At 38.1% G+C, this 13,701-nt stretch overlaps 1 protein-coding gene across 1 annotated transcript in view; it reads left to right on the top strand.

Moving 5' to 3' along the window:
- Crppa (CDP-L-ribitol pyrophosphorylase A) overlaps window positions 1-13,701 on the top strand; it is a 318,445-nt gene that overhangs the window by 13,986 nt on the left and 290,758 nt on the right. The window lies entirely within an intron of this gene.

Raw genomic sequence — 13,701 nt, 5'->3', positions numbered from 1 at the left:
ATTTCTTTGGCTATGGAAATTTTTCATAATATGATAGGAGCTTTTTGGAGAATAATAAACTAATGATGTCATGTCATTAGAGTATATTTACAATAGGAAATTTAATGAGTGAAATTAAGGAAGTGGTTATCTTTTTAAAATGCCAGAGAAATCTCTAGAAGGGCAGGATATACATAATTAACAAAAACCTGGCTCACAGAGCCCACTTTTACATTTTGAATTTTCAGAAATGGTTAATTTTCTAGTACAAATAGGCATGCATGAATTTTGTACCCTTAAAGTGAGTCCTTTCTGGATGACATGAATGTTTCCCTGTCTGCTGCCAAAATAACCACAAGCTAGCAAAATACCTGTTGTTGTCTGTACAACATACTTCCTTTTTCTTGTTAGCACCAGGTAAACTAATGTGAATATGGTAGTGAATATTAAACTTCACTTTGCATCCTAGACTTGAGACTTCAGGGAAAAAAAAATATTGTACAGAGGTGGTATAGTATAATAGAACGAGGCTATAGAGCTAGACAGAAGCCCTGATCTCCAGTTTTTCTGATTTCTCTTGATGTAGTGTCTTCACCTCTCAACTCCTCTGAGCCCATTTTCCCTCATTGTAAAAGTATATAGAGCATTTGCCTGTTTGGGGTTGGAAATTTTCTTGGTACTCTCTGAAATGACAAAAAACAACAACAAAACGCCTTTCATCCTGCTCTAATTAACATGCTTATATCATTTTACATGTGTCAAATAGCTTATTAACATGCGTGACAGGTACTCTTTTGTTAAACATTTGTCACAATTCCTATTATACTGTAATTTGAAGTTCATGACTCAGAGCATTTTTAAGACTCCCTCCCATGATGTGTCTTAAAGTCAACAAATTGCATTTTAGTGAAATACTAACCTTAATGATTAGGTTTGAGAAACTGATTCAGAGCCCAAACTCTAGAGTTTATTTATTTTGAGGAAGACTTAAGAAATACAATCTCAAAAAAAAAAAAAAAAAGAGAGATACAATCTCGCTTAGAGATATTGCATTTTTTGTGGATAGTAAGTGATAATTTTCAAAAAGGGTAAAATTGTGAACTTTCTTTGGACATATATATTAAGGATTTTTCTTAATATATTCATGAAGAGCCCAGACATATGTTACAATGAAACACAAACTTATATGTATTTGAAATTTATGTTGAAATGAATTTATAAAACAGTTGAAAGTAGGATTTCCATAGAGCAATCAATTAACCCTCCATTGGACAGAATCTATTTGCATACTTGTAAGTAAGAATATTTTAGCATTGCTGTAGTTTTCTGGAACCTTTAAAGTTGTCCACATAGGGCAAAGATTAGATTCAGATAATCTGGAAGGGTTTCTTCACCAAGCAATGCATTTTTTCTATGAGAGCCACTCCATAACTTCTTGTTCTTAATTTATTTTTTTAAAGCGCTTAGGGTCCTGTCCCAGTCACCTCAATTACAGCCAAGAACTACTTCCTGCCAGTTCTGACTTGTAATCACAGAAATGTAAATGCAGTTGAAACTTGTGATGGCTGAGTTTTCAGTTTTTTTGGTTTTAAAAGGGTTGGGAGTGTTGCCATCTTTTGAACCTGTCAACATAATGTGTAGAAGAGTGAGCTAGATCTTGTTACTCTGTGGCATGAAAATTCTATTGACTTTCTTTAGCCTGAGACACTTTATATGTTCCATTTTAATTGAAAAAATTAATTAGTGAAGATGTGTTATCTCAAGAGACTAAAAGTAGTTTGGCCTCAATGTTGTGGAAGCTAATAAGTATTACCAGGACTTTATCTTTCTGTGTATAGATGGCTTTCACGGGGACAGTGGCTAGATTCTTTCAGGATTATTTGTTCCTTATTGCTACTGACAATATGTGGGTATAAAATTTTAAACATATTTTTTTCCTATTATTTTGAACACACTTTATTACTGTTTCCTGGATTTTTGTAGTTTTTTTTTTTTTTTTTTCCTCGAGGCAGGCTTTCCCTCTAGCACAGGCTGACCTGGCATTCACTCGTAGTCTCAGGCTGGCCTTGAACTGACAGTGATCCTCCTATGTCTGCCTCTCAAGTGCCGTGATTAAAGGAGTATATTGCTGTGCCTAGCTCTGTTTCCTGATTTTTATGTTACTTTTGAGAAATCTGCTAAACAAAATGAGAAGATTCCTTTGAAAGTAGTTTGCCTTAATGCTTATACCTTCTTTCTCACAAGTGACAAGTTTCATGTTGTGTCTAGATATAGGCTTCTTTTACTGTCAATTTTTGGTTCTTTATAAAACTGGATTCATATCTTTTTATTTTTGACATTCTGATCCATTATCTGTTATTGTTGTCTATTTTTCTCTGCATGTTTTTTCCTTCTCTTATGGGTTACTATATATATGCTACATCTCCTGTCTTTATGTTTAAGTTCTCTCTCCTATTTCCATTTTTTTTTTTTTTTTGGTCTAGTACACCCAGGTAATCTGTTTTTGATTTTATGTTGTGTCCTTTAATATTTTGACAGTGCCTGCATTGCCGTAATTGTACTTCTTGGTTGTTCTCCAGCTTCTCCTTTCTGTTCATTTTTGGTCCTGATTGGTCTCCTCCTTGCCTTATGATTTGCACTGAAACAGAGGTCAGAGAACGAGTCCTGCTCACATTTGGCACAACTCTTCATCAGGAAGACTTCTTTGGTCATGGGATATGGGTGTGGATCTGAAGCGTGATTTATGCCCCTTCTGCAGCGCGTCCAAGCTCTTTACCAATTTGGAACAACATCACGTTGATTCCTGGCTCAAGGATCTGTAGAGCCTGTGGTAATATTAAACCAGACTGTTTCCCCACTTGAGGCCAAGCTGACTGGGATGACTCTTCAGGAGAGATTGCTCCTGCCCTGTCCATCCAGAGTCAACACAATCTTATGTGCCATTTTCCTTAGTGTGTGTGTGTTACTTTTCAAATGAAGACAGTGTCTTTCATGAGTCTTTGTGTGAGAGCCATAGTCCTAACAAAGCAGCACAGGCTCAAGATCTTATTCACATTCAGTGTAGAAATCAAATATTTTTGTCAACCTGAATCATCTCTGAAGCAGTTACTTGTTTTGATGAACAAATGCTGGACCAGAAGCAACTTGGAGAAAGTATTTTTCTTGGCTTATAGTTCCAGTAGCAACAGTCTGTTTCTGTTGGGAAGGCCCAAAGAAGTGGGGAGCCAGTCTTTACATTGGCATGGAGGAGACAGAGGAAGAATAGCGAGTGGGGCTGGACTGTACCACCTCAAGGGCTATCCTCAGTGATCCGTTTCCTCAAGCAAGAGTCTGTAACCTTCCTAGACAGTGCCACTAGCTTGAGGCCAAGTGTTCAAAACACACGAGCATCTTAGATTCCAGCCACAACAATGTCTGTCATCTTATTTCTTTTGTATCTAGCTATTATCTTTGTTATTCCCAGGCAATTTTGTGGTGATTGCAGTCATACTTTTTAAGTTTGCTGAGTTCTCTTCAGCATTTTCTGATTATTTGAATTGCAAGATTCCTAGCAGTCATTTTGAAAAAAAATATAGAAGTCTTCATTTTTTTTTAAGTATAAAGTAATTGTATACTGTGCATAGTTATGTCAAGATAAGGGCCATGTAGGGAAGAGTAAGTAAGTTTCAGTGTGAAAGAAGAGCCACAAAGTGGGTGAGAATCATGTGTATAAGGATTGTAGACTATTGCATCTTGTAAGAAGTGACAATCAGAGCAGGAATTGCAAAGGATGGGACATCAACCAAATGGCTTTGAAAAGACTTGCTTCCGAAAGAAGACACATGCCAAGTTGCTTGTGCTTCTGTTTGTTCTTAGAGGCAGGGATGGGCTTTTCTGTTCATATGTGCATATCTTATTTTCTTCCTAATCAAAATGTCACAGTTACTGCCTGCACTTTCACACTCCAAGCCTATTCCCCAAGATAGAGCAGTTTGGCGTCTCCTGTGACTGTTATTTCCAGTATCTCTTGTGGCTTTCTGATTTATAAATTACATGTATTTTATTCCACAGTGTGATAAAGAATATGATTGGCTTTTGGTCTATGTTAGATGAAGAATCTAAATAATTGTGATTTTATATCCAACAGGAGGGTTTTTGTCATCTCTGATCTTTTTGGATCATACCTGAGTTTAAACTAATGAGATGGTATGAGTTGGGATGTGAGCTGGTCTTGGAAACAGCGATGATACAATTAGAATTTCTGATACTAATAAGCTGGTGCAGCAATTTAGGGGAGCAAGGGGGCTTAAGATTAACTGGAATCACATAGCCACTGATTTGGTGACTCATTCGTAAGTCAGGAAAGAAAGATAATCTTAGACTCTAAAGCTCAGGACACCTACCTGGTTATAGTGAGCACGCTGACGTTCTGGGAGGGTTCCATCTGGATCATGTAGACTTTTCATTCCACACTGTCTAGACCCTGCCCCATATGAATGTGACTCTTCATTTGAAGGTTGGTCTGACTTATTGCCTGGGTAATCAACCTGGAATTGTAAGTGTGCCACTTTCCTGAGTTTTCCTTGTTAGTTTTTCAGACCAGAGTAGGGGCCTTGGGAGCCTCCTGGATTTGTGTATAGTTGACTAGAGGTGTGGGTGGCCTGAGAACTCTATCTGGGGTGGTTGTCTGAAGTAAGGAGAGTCTTGTTGGGTACTGTGCCCTTGAACTTGTCAGTTCTGTGCTAAGCTGGGCAATAGCTATGAGAATTGGATAACATCAAAGTATGTCAGTTGGAGCTGACATACTGTGTAGTCTTTGTTAAACCTGACATGGCTAACAACCTTCTTTCTTGGGCTTCTCTCCATTGGTTAGCATCTGTGACACTATCTTCTATAATTAGTATTATTTATTATTATTACTAAGATTATTATTTTCTTCTTTTATTTTCTGTTCATTTTACTTACCTTATTTTATTTTTATATTTTGGCTTTTGGAGGTAGGATCTTACTCTAGCCTAGGCTGACCTGGATCTCACTCTGTTCTCAGGGTGGCCTTGAATGCATGGCAATCTTCCTACCTCTGCCTCCCATGTGCTGGGATTAAAGGTATGCCCCACCAAGCCTGGCTCCCCAATCTTTTTTTTTTTTAGTGTCTAGATCTTTCTTCTGCATTCTAGATCTTTTATTTTCAACATTCAACGGAACTGATTTGTCTTGATTTGTCTTGTCTTGAATTAGGTCATTCTGGTGGTGCGCTGATTCCTTCCCTCACTCTCCTTCCAACAGAGAACAGCATGAGCAGATTTAGATGTCAGAAAGATGACTGCTTGTACTCACGTGGTAGGGAGAGTAGAGGGCAAATTTTATGAAAATGAGAATTAGTTTGTGAGCCATAGTAATGGCTCATACGAGAGATAATGAAGGCCTAGCAGAGCCACTGAGAGGGGGACAAAGGTAGAATGCTCTGACACCAGACTGCCAGGGACTGAGTGGTGGTATGTGATCCCTTGGGGATTAAGACATGTGCCTTGGTGCTGCTTCCCTCCTCCTGCTGGCAGACAGCACAGCTTCTCTGCAGTCCTTGGACTTCTTCCCATCCCCACATTTCCAGATACCCCAAGGACCTGTGAGATTAAAGTTTACATAGTGAATTGCTTACCACCCTTTTGCACATGTACCCATAGAAATAGTTTTTATCTAGAGATTTAATGGCCTGGGGACCATGTGCACATTTACTGCTTAATCTCATAAAACAGGCGGTCCTACATTTATCTCTTGCATTGGCTTGTTTTTCCAGTAATTAAAACAGCGGGGCTTTTTGCACCTGGGAGCAGCTCCACTCCGTTGTCTTCTCTATTTGAATTCTAGTATGGCACAGAGGTTTTCAGGGTGACACCCGCACCCCTGCACACCTGACATTCTGCCTAATACTTGTCTTTGTTATGGGGAATCCCATGCACTGTACTTTGGGATGGTTAACAGCTTTCCTAGGGACCTCCCACTTCCTGGTTAAGAAGCACTAATGGGCTGGCATGCCTTTAATTCCAGCACTCTGGGATTACATAGTGAATTCCAGGCAATCCTGGGCTAGAGAGAGACCCTACAAATAGAGAAAAATTAATAAAAATAACTAAATAAAATAAAAGAAAAAAAGCATGAATGTGATGGTTATGAAGGAGAGACCATAAAAGTTCATAATTATATGTGTATGAATTTATCTTTATTCATTAACAAGGTGAACAATTAATAAGTTAATGAGTAATTGACTATAATGTGAGTTTACAAATGACTACAGTTTAAAATTCATTCCATTAAAAAGTGGTAGAAATTTAATAGCTAAAGCTATAAGCTTAAAAGCTAAAACTGGAATTTTACATAGAAATAATTTCTTGTTTAAAGAGGAAATACATTTTACCATTAAATATTTTTAAGTAGCTTCTAGTTTAAAAATATGAGTCACCTGCAATTTCTCAAGAGACAGTGGCAACTCTGTGACTAGCAACACTGATATGTGTATATCTGTGTAATCTTTGGATTATGCAATATGACTATATTTAGCAATGATTAATGGCACTGTGGAAATCCTCTTAAATTTCATGTGTGTTCATCCGGAAGAATATACTTAATTATGTAGTTTTACAACTTTGTGCCATGTATTCTGGGCATGGTTTTAGAATAGAGATGGAAAATCATTTGGCAGACTTTTTTTGACTCTGCATTTGGAAATTTGACTTTTGAGTGTGATTAACTATGGCGAATTGCTTGTATTTGATTGTGACGGGTGCACTGAAAGCCAGACTTACTTGTGTATAGGGGAGGTAATGATCTTTTGTGGGTGATTGGATTCCATATAATCACTGGAGAACAACTTTGGTATTGATTTAAATCCTAGAACTAATGCAGTATCTCTGGGCTTGGGGAGATAGCACAGTGGTTAAGGTGTTTGCCTTCAGAGCCTAATGACCCCAGTTGAATTCCTCAGTGTGCTATACATAATGCCAGATGCACAAAGTGGCACATGCACTGGAGTTCATTTGCTGTGGCTGGAGGCCCTGGCACACCCATTCTGTCTGTCTGTTTCTCTTCTATCTCTCTCTCTGCTTGCAAATAAATAAATAAATAAATAAAAAGTATAAAAAGAAACAACTTGGTGTTAAACCATTGAGTTCTGCTAACTTATATCAGTGGAAAATTTCAGGTTTATTTTGGCAAGCAACAATTCCAAGGGTATGTCCTTAACTACTCCTGGACTGCTGTGGGATTAGGTGAAACTCTGTTTACCAGTGAACCTGAAAAATGTACTGCTTTTAAAGCTTCTTCTTGGATTCATTTTGAATTCTTCTTGTGTTTTCTTTTTTTTAAATTTTTTTTGAGGCAAGCCCAATAGACTGTCCTTTATTTTATTTATTTATTTGAGAGCAACAGACAGAAGGAGAGAGAAGAGAGAGAATGGGTGCGCCAGGGCTTCCAGCCACTGCAAAGGAACTCCAGACGCATGCACCCCCTTGTGCATCTGGCTAACGTGGGTCCTGGGGAATTGAGCTTTGAACTGGATTTCTTAGGCTTTGCAGGCAAGCGCTTAACTGCTAAGCCATCTCTCCAGCCCTACTTTTGTGTTTTGTGTCTTAGGAAATACCTTCAAATGAGGCTAGAAGAAACATACCAAGGAGAGATGATTGTATTTAGAGATCCAAATGAAATAAGGTCTATTAACACACAAACATAATGCTTGGTAAGTTTAGAACTAAGATTAATTTTTAGTTTCCTGAGGTTAAACTTTAGTTTCCTTCCTTCCATTCATCCATCACAATCCTCCTGCCTCAGTCTTCCCCGTATTAGAATTACAGATGTGTGTGACCACATCTGTCTTAATAATTTAAACAGAGGTTTTTCTAAAACACAGCTACTCATTTATTGTAAAAAAAAGAGGCCACATATCTCACATTGCTTTCTGATTTGTTTGTGTGGGTCGGGGGGGGGGCATGCATGTGTGTGCGCCTCTGTGGCCCCTGTGGTGGGATCTCTTGCCTGTGGTGGCTGGTGTGGAACTCTGGGTGTCCTGCTGTGTTGCTCTTCCACCTGGACTCCTTTTTAAGCCTGAGTCTTTTTTTTTTTTAAACTGTTTTCAGGGCTTGTGGGGTTCCATTCTTGGGTGCTCTGTGGGACTGGGTTGCCTGCACACTTGGCTCAGCTCTGCGGTTTTACATGGTATCTGGAGACTTGAACTCAGCCCCCCTAAGGCCCTCATGTTTTGAACTGAAAGCACATTTAACAAGTGAACTCTCTCTCCAACCCATATTTCACATTTTTATAGATGTCCATGAATGCACACAGGTCCCAAACCACACTTCAACCTTAAGAGGTAGTGTACTTTCAAAGCCCCCAAAGTAATTTTTCAAAATTGTCATTATGACCGTAATTGAACTGCTTTAATAATTCGTTACCTCTGTCTTAATGATACATCATTCATCTTTTGTTTTGTCTCCTAAACTGACCATTCATAGTAATTACTTGTGCTTATTTCTGTCATTTTCCATCTTAAAGTGATTATTTTTGTCAGCATTTAGTTCACAACCAACCAGATAGTTCTGGGCTTCAGAGGGCGCATATTCATCAAGACAGAAAATTTTGTTACATATTTTTTTAATTAGTTAAAATGCAGGTACCTGAGGAATAATGTATTGTGGCAATTGCTGTGTGAATAAATTATAAATACTGTTCAGTTTTAAAAATACTTATTTATTTATTTGAGAGATACAGAAATAGGCAAGGAGAGAGAGAGAGAAAGGATGGGTGCTCCAGGGCCTCTAGCCACTGCAGATGATCTCCAGATGCATATACCCCCTTGTGCATATGGTTTACGTAGGTCTTGGGGAATTGAACCTGGGCCCTTTGGCTTTGCAGGCAAGCAGCTTAACTACTAAGCCATCCCTCCAGCCCAATACTGTTCAGTTATGCAGTCCAGGCTGGCCTTGATGTGATCCTCCTGCCACAGTCTCCCAAGTGCTGGGAGGATAGGCATGTACCATCACATCCAGATTAAATGTGCTTTTAAAAGTAAAACACAGAGGAGGGGATTCATGAGTCTGCATTTTGCAATGTGCATCCATGATGGTTGCCATGCATGGAGCTGAGTCAGTGCTTAGCTAGGTGATCTGAGAGGCAAGCGCTCCCTGAGACCTGAGCTCCTAAGCTTCTACCTAGAGCTCATTGGCTCACAACTAAGAGGATACTGTAAACTTGGATAACTTGGGAATAAAGTTTCATGTAACATGCCTCTAAGATAGCTAAGATTTTTCCGGACACTGGTTTTGTCCATACTTGTGTCATAATTCTGACACTTTCATTTTTCAGAAGATAGCATATAACTAGGGCTTCATTGTACGTGTGGCTCTGAACAGGGGTACACTAACAGAAGCAGCTCTGGTGTAAATACCTATTGGTATTGGTGTTTTCTGCATCTGCTTTTCTCATATGGATGGGGGGGGGATCAGAAAAAGAATTCACATGTGATCTCTCTTCATGGGCCTTTGGTTTAGTAAGACAAAACTGGAGGCTGCCCCCATCTTGTGCACTCATTACCATTTGCCTTGTATGACTTTTCCTACTGATTGCAATGTTGCCAGAGGTCAGGACCTATTAATTCTTTGAATTTACTCAGCTTAAATAATGATACTTAAAATGTGCATGGACGCTATTCTAGAGAAGCTAGTATTCAATAATTAAGATAGAAACACTCAAAGATACATTTAAAAGTATTTTATCTATTTATTTGAGAGAGAGAGAGAGAGAGAGAGAGAGAGAGAGAGAGAGAGAGAGAGAGAGAGAGAAATGGGGGGTGGGGGGGGAACCAGGGCCTCCAGCCATTGCAAACGTATTCCAGATGCATGATGCATGCACCACCTTTTACATCTGGCTTATGTGGACCTGGGGAAATGAACCTGGCTCATTTGGCTTTCTGGCAAGTGCCTTAACTGCTTAGATATCTGTCCAGCTCAAAATATACATTTTTTGATGTGCCCTATTGGGGGGGGCACCGCCCTTTATTTAGAGAAGACTAAGTTATGGAATTATCCTATTCAAAAGTAGGAAAAGTGCTTCTAGAAGTAGAGCCTGAGAGGTGGGAGAGCTATCTCTTGGCATTTCCAGCCTAGGCATGGGCTAGTTGCCCCTAGCAGGAGCATGAAGAAAAAAGAAGCTGAAGGAAGTTTAGTTTAAGATAGTAATAAACCCACTGCATCTGCATCTGATGTTATTGTGGTTGCGTTTTTCCCCCTGCATATTTGGCATTTTTATTGAATGGCCAAAAAGGTGAATAAGTACTACATTGTGTGAACAAAGGATAAGGAACTTCTGACTGGGTAATCCTTAAACATTTGTTAAAAGAAGGAATTTAGGGGTTTGACCTGCTGGACTCTGTTAGTCCAGAACACACACACACTCTGATCACAAATGCAATCACACCGAGCCAGTTGTTGTCAACAGATCTGTGGGCACTTAGTTACTGATTTCGTCGTCTTCAACATTGTGGTCATCACTTACTAAGAATGTGTGCTTGCTCTCAGTCAAGAGTCCAGTCAGCTCACTGTGGAAACTGGGCAAAGAGCACAGCTTCCGATCAGTCAGCAGCATCCCTAAGTATTGCTTGTCAGTGTTGGTCATCTGTGCTGTTCATGCCAAAGGCACACCAAGGCAGAGGAAACCTAGTCACAGTACTTGAGTAGTGGAAGTACTTGAGTACTTCAGCAGGTGGATTACATAGTTCTAAGATTAACTTGAGAGCAAGTTACAAGTCAGGGATTCAGCATCTTACAACACTAATATCACAAAAGTTATTTATAAGGTCCATAAGAAATGTTCCCATAGTTTTTTTTCCTGTAGTTCATCCCCATATTTCATTCTTACCTCACCGACTGTGGTTTCTTCTTATAGTTCTTCTCCATGTGGAGGACTGTGGGCCCTTATGTCTTCCAGCTAATATGACTGATAGAACATTGACACTAACTTGGAAGCTATTTCATCCTCAATTGCACTCAGGGCCCCTACCTAAATGTATAAACAATACCTGAACTTTATTGTTACTTGGCATTTTTGTTCAGCTATGTAACATGTGTCCCTAAAGAATATATTAGTCATGTTTGTATGACATATATTATTATTATTATTTTTACTTTGGGAAATTATTTTATGTGAATGTATTATATACAGTTACATTTTGTTCACAGTAATTTCTGTAATGTCACAGTTTGTTTCATAAATGAAATTTATTTTCTGAGTCCTTGTACTGCTGATTCTGCTAGTCTGAATATTGTTATATATGTCTCTTGGTGGCTGTATGCAGGAATTGCTCTACAATGATGTCATGTTCAGGTTCAGAACTTTACCAGACAATATTAAATTTCTCCCCAAACTTTTATCAAATCAAAGTGCCATCAGTAGTGTGTGACAGGCATTTGATCTGCCCTGGATCCTGAACATCACTTGCTTCTTCTTGGTACTAGGAAATACTCTTTCCCTTTTGTTTGGTGTTTTGTTAGTAGATTGGGCATCTTTGTACATATTTCAGGCTTTTAATGTTATCACTAAAATGTCCATGTAAGTTTTTGTTCTGTTTCTAGTTTTTAAACATGGCTTTTAGGAATTCCATTTTCTGAACAATAACTTTTGACTAGTTATATGCTATATGATATAAATGTTGTTTTGTGATGAAAACCAGTTTTGGTTTTTAGTTCAGTGAAAATTACTATTGTTTTTCTTTATTGATTTTGCTTGTATCTGGTTTAAATTTTTTTGAACCTGGATTACCTCACTTAGTAAAATATTTTCCAGATGCATCCATTTTCTTGCGACTTAAATGTTGTATTTTCCTTATAGCTAAATTGCACATGTGTACCATATCTTCATTATCCATTCATCGGTTGATGGACATCTAGGCTAATTCCATTTCCTAGGTTGTGAATAGAACAACAGCAAACATGGATGAGCAAGTATGTCAATCATAAATTATAGAATATTTACCTAAGAGTGGTGTAGCTTAGTCTTATGGTAGATTTACTTTTAGTTATAAGAAACCTCCACTCTTATTTCCACAATGACTGCACCAGTTTACACAGCCACAACACGTAAGGATTCCTTTATCCTCATACCTTCACTAGCATTCACTGTCATTTGATTCCTTGATGATAGATGACCTGAGTAGATTGAAGTAGGAGCTCAAAGTTGTTTTAATTTGTCTCTCCCTCATAGCTAAAGATGTTGTACACTTTTAAAAATATTTATTGGTCTTTTGTATTTGTTCTGTGAGAGCTGTCTGTTCAGTTATAATCAATCCAGTTTTGATTGAATTGTTTGATTTCTTATTGCTTATTTTTTTTAGAATTTTTTTGTATGATTTCTTACTGTTTAGCTTTTTGAGTTCTTTGTGTATCCTAGCTATTACTTCTCTATCAGAAGTATAGCTAGAAAAGATATGACTGGAAAAATTCTCCCATTCTGAAGGCTGCTTCTTTGATTATCATTTTCCTTTGCTATACAAAAGCTTTTAAATTTCACGAGCTTCCATTTGCTAACAAATGACCTTATTTCCTGAGCAACTGGAGTTCTACTCAGAAAGTCCTTAGCTATGATTGTATGTTCAAGCACTTCCCATACTTTTCCCTCTTGCAGTTTTAGAGTTTCAAGTCTTATATTAAGGTCTTTGATTCATTTGGAGTTAATTCTTGTACTTGGAAGGATAAGGTTTAGTTTCATTCATGCATATACATACAGATAGATATACAATTATCCCAGTGCCATTTGTTGGGCTGCCTTTCCTCCAGTTTGGCATTTTGGTCAAAAGTCAGATGGCTATTGTTGCCTGGGTTTATAACTATCCTCTACTCTATTCCATTGATCTATACATCTTTTTTTTTTTTTTGGTGCCCGTACTGTGCTGTTTTTGTTTCTAGGGCACTGTTATGATACATTGAAATCAATACTGGTAGTACATGTGTTCTATTATTATTAATTATTATTATTATTTTGTTCAGAATTGCTTTGACTATCTGTGGTCTTTTGTGCTTTCAAATTAGTTGTAGGATTTTTTTTTCTATTTCAGTAAAGAATAGCATTGAAGTTTTGAGGGGCATTGCATTAAATCTATAGATTGCATATGGTAAGATAGCCATTTTCACAAAGGTGATTTTCTACCAATTAGCATTGCTGAGACATATGACTATTTCTGCATGTGTGACTATACATTGAACATTTTTCGATGATTTTACAATATTAGGTCATCTTACAGTTTTCACTGTAGAGAGTTCTTCATTTCCTTGGTTAGTTGTATTCCATGTTTTTTGTTGCTGTTGATGCAATTGTGAATAGGATATATTTTTTTCACCTGATTTAATCCTCTGCATATTTGTTATGGCTTTGAATTTTTCTGTGTTAGTTTTATATTGTGTTTCTTTGCTGAAAGTGCTTATCAGGTCTAATGGTTTTTATTTTTTTGGTGGATTTTTTGGGATTTCTCTCTCTCTCTCTTTTAAAATTTATTTATTTGAGAACAACAGACAGAGAGAGAGAGAGAGAGAGAGGACACACACACACACACAGAGAGAGAGAGAGAGAGAGAGAGAGAGAGAGAGACAGACAGACAGACAGACAGACAGACAGACAGACAGACAGACAGAGTGGGCATGCCAGGGCCTCCAGCCACTGCAAATGAACTCAGATGTGTGTGCCCCATTGTGAATCTGGCTAACA

Source organism: Jaculus jaculus, chromosome 16 (genome assembly GCF_020740685.1).
Source record: "Jaculus jaculus isolate mJacJac1 chromosome 16, mJacJac1.mat.Y.cur, whole genome shotgun sequence".
Classification (NCBI taxonomy): domain Eukaryota; kingdom Metazoa; phylum Chordata; class Mammalia; order Rodentia; family Dipodidae; genus Jaculus; species Jaculus jaculus.
This window is presented reverse-complemented; position numbering and strand designations above follow the sequence as displayed.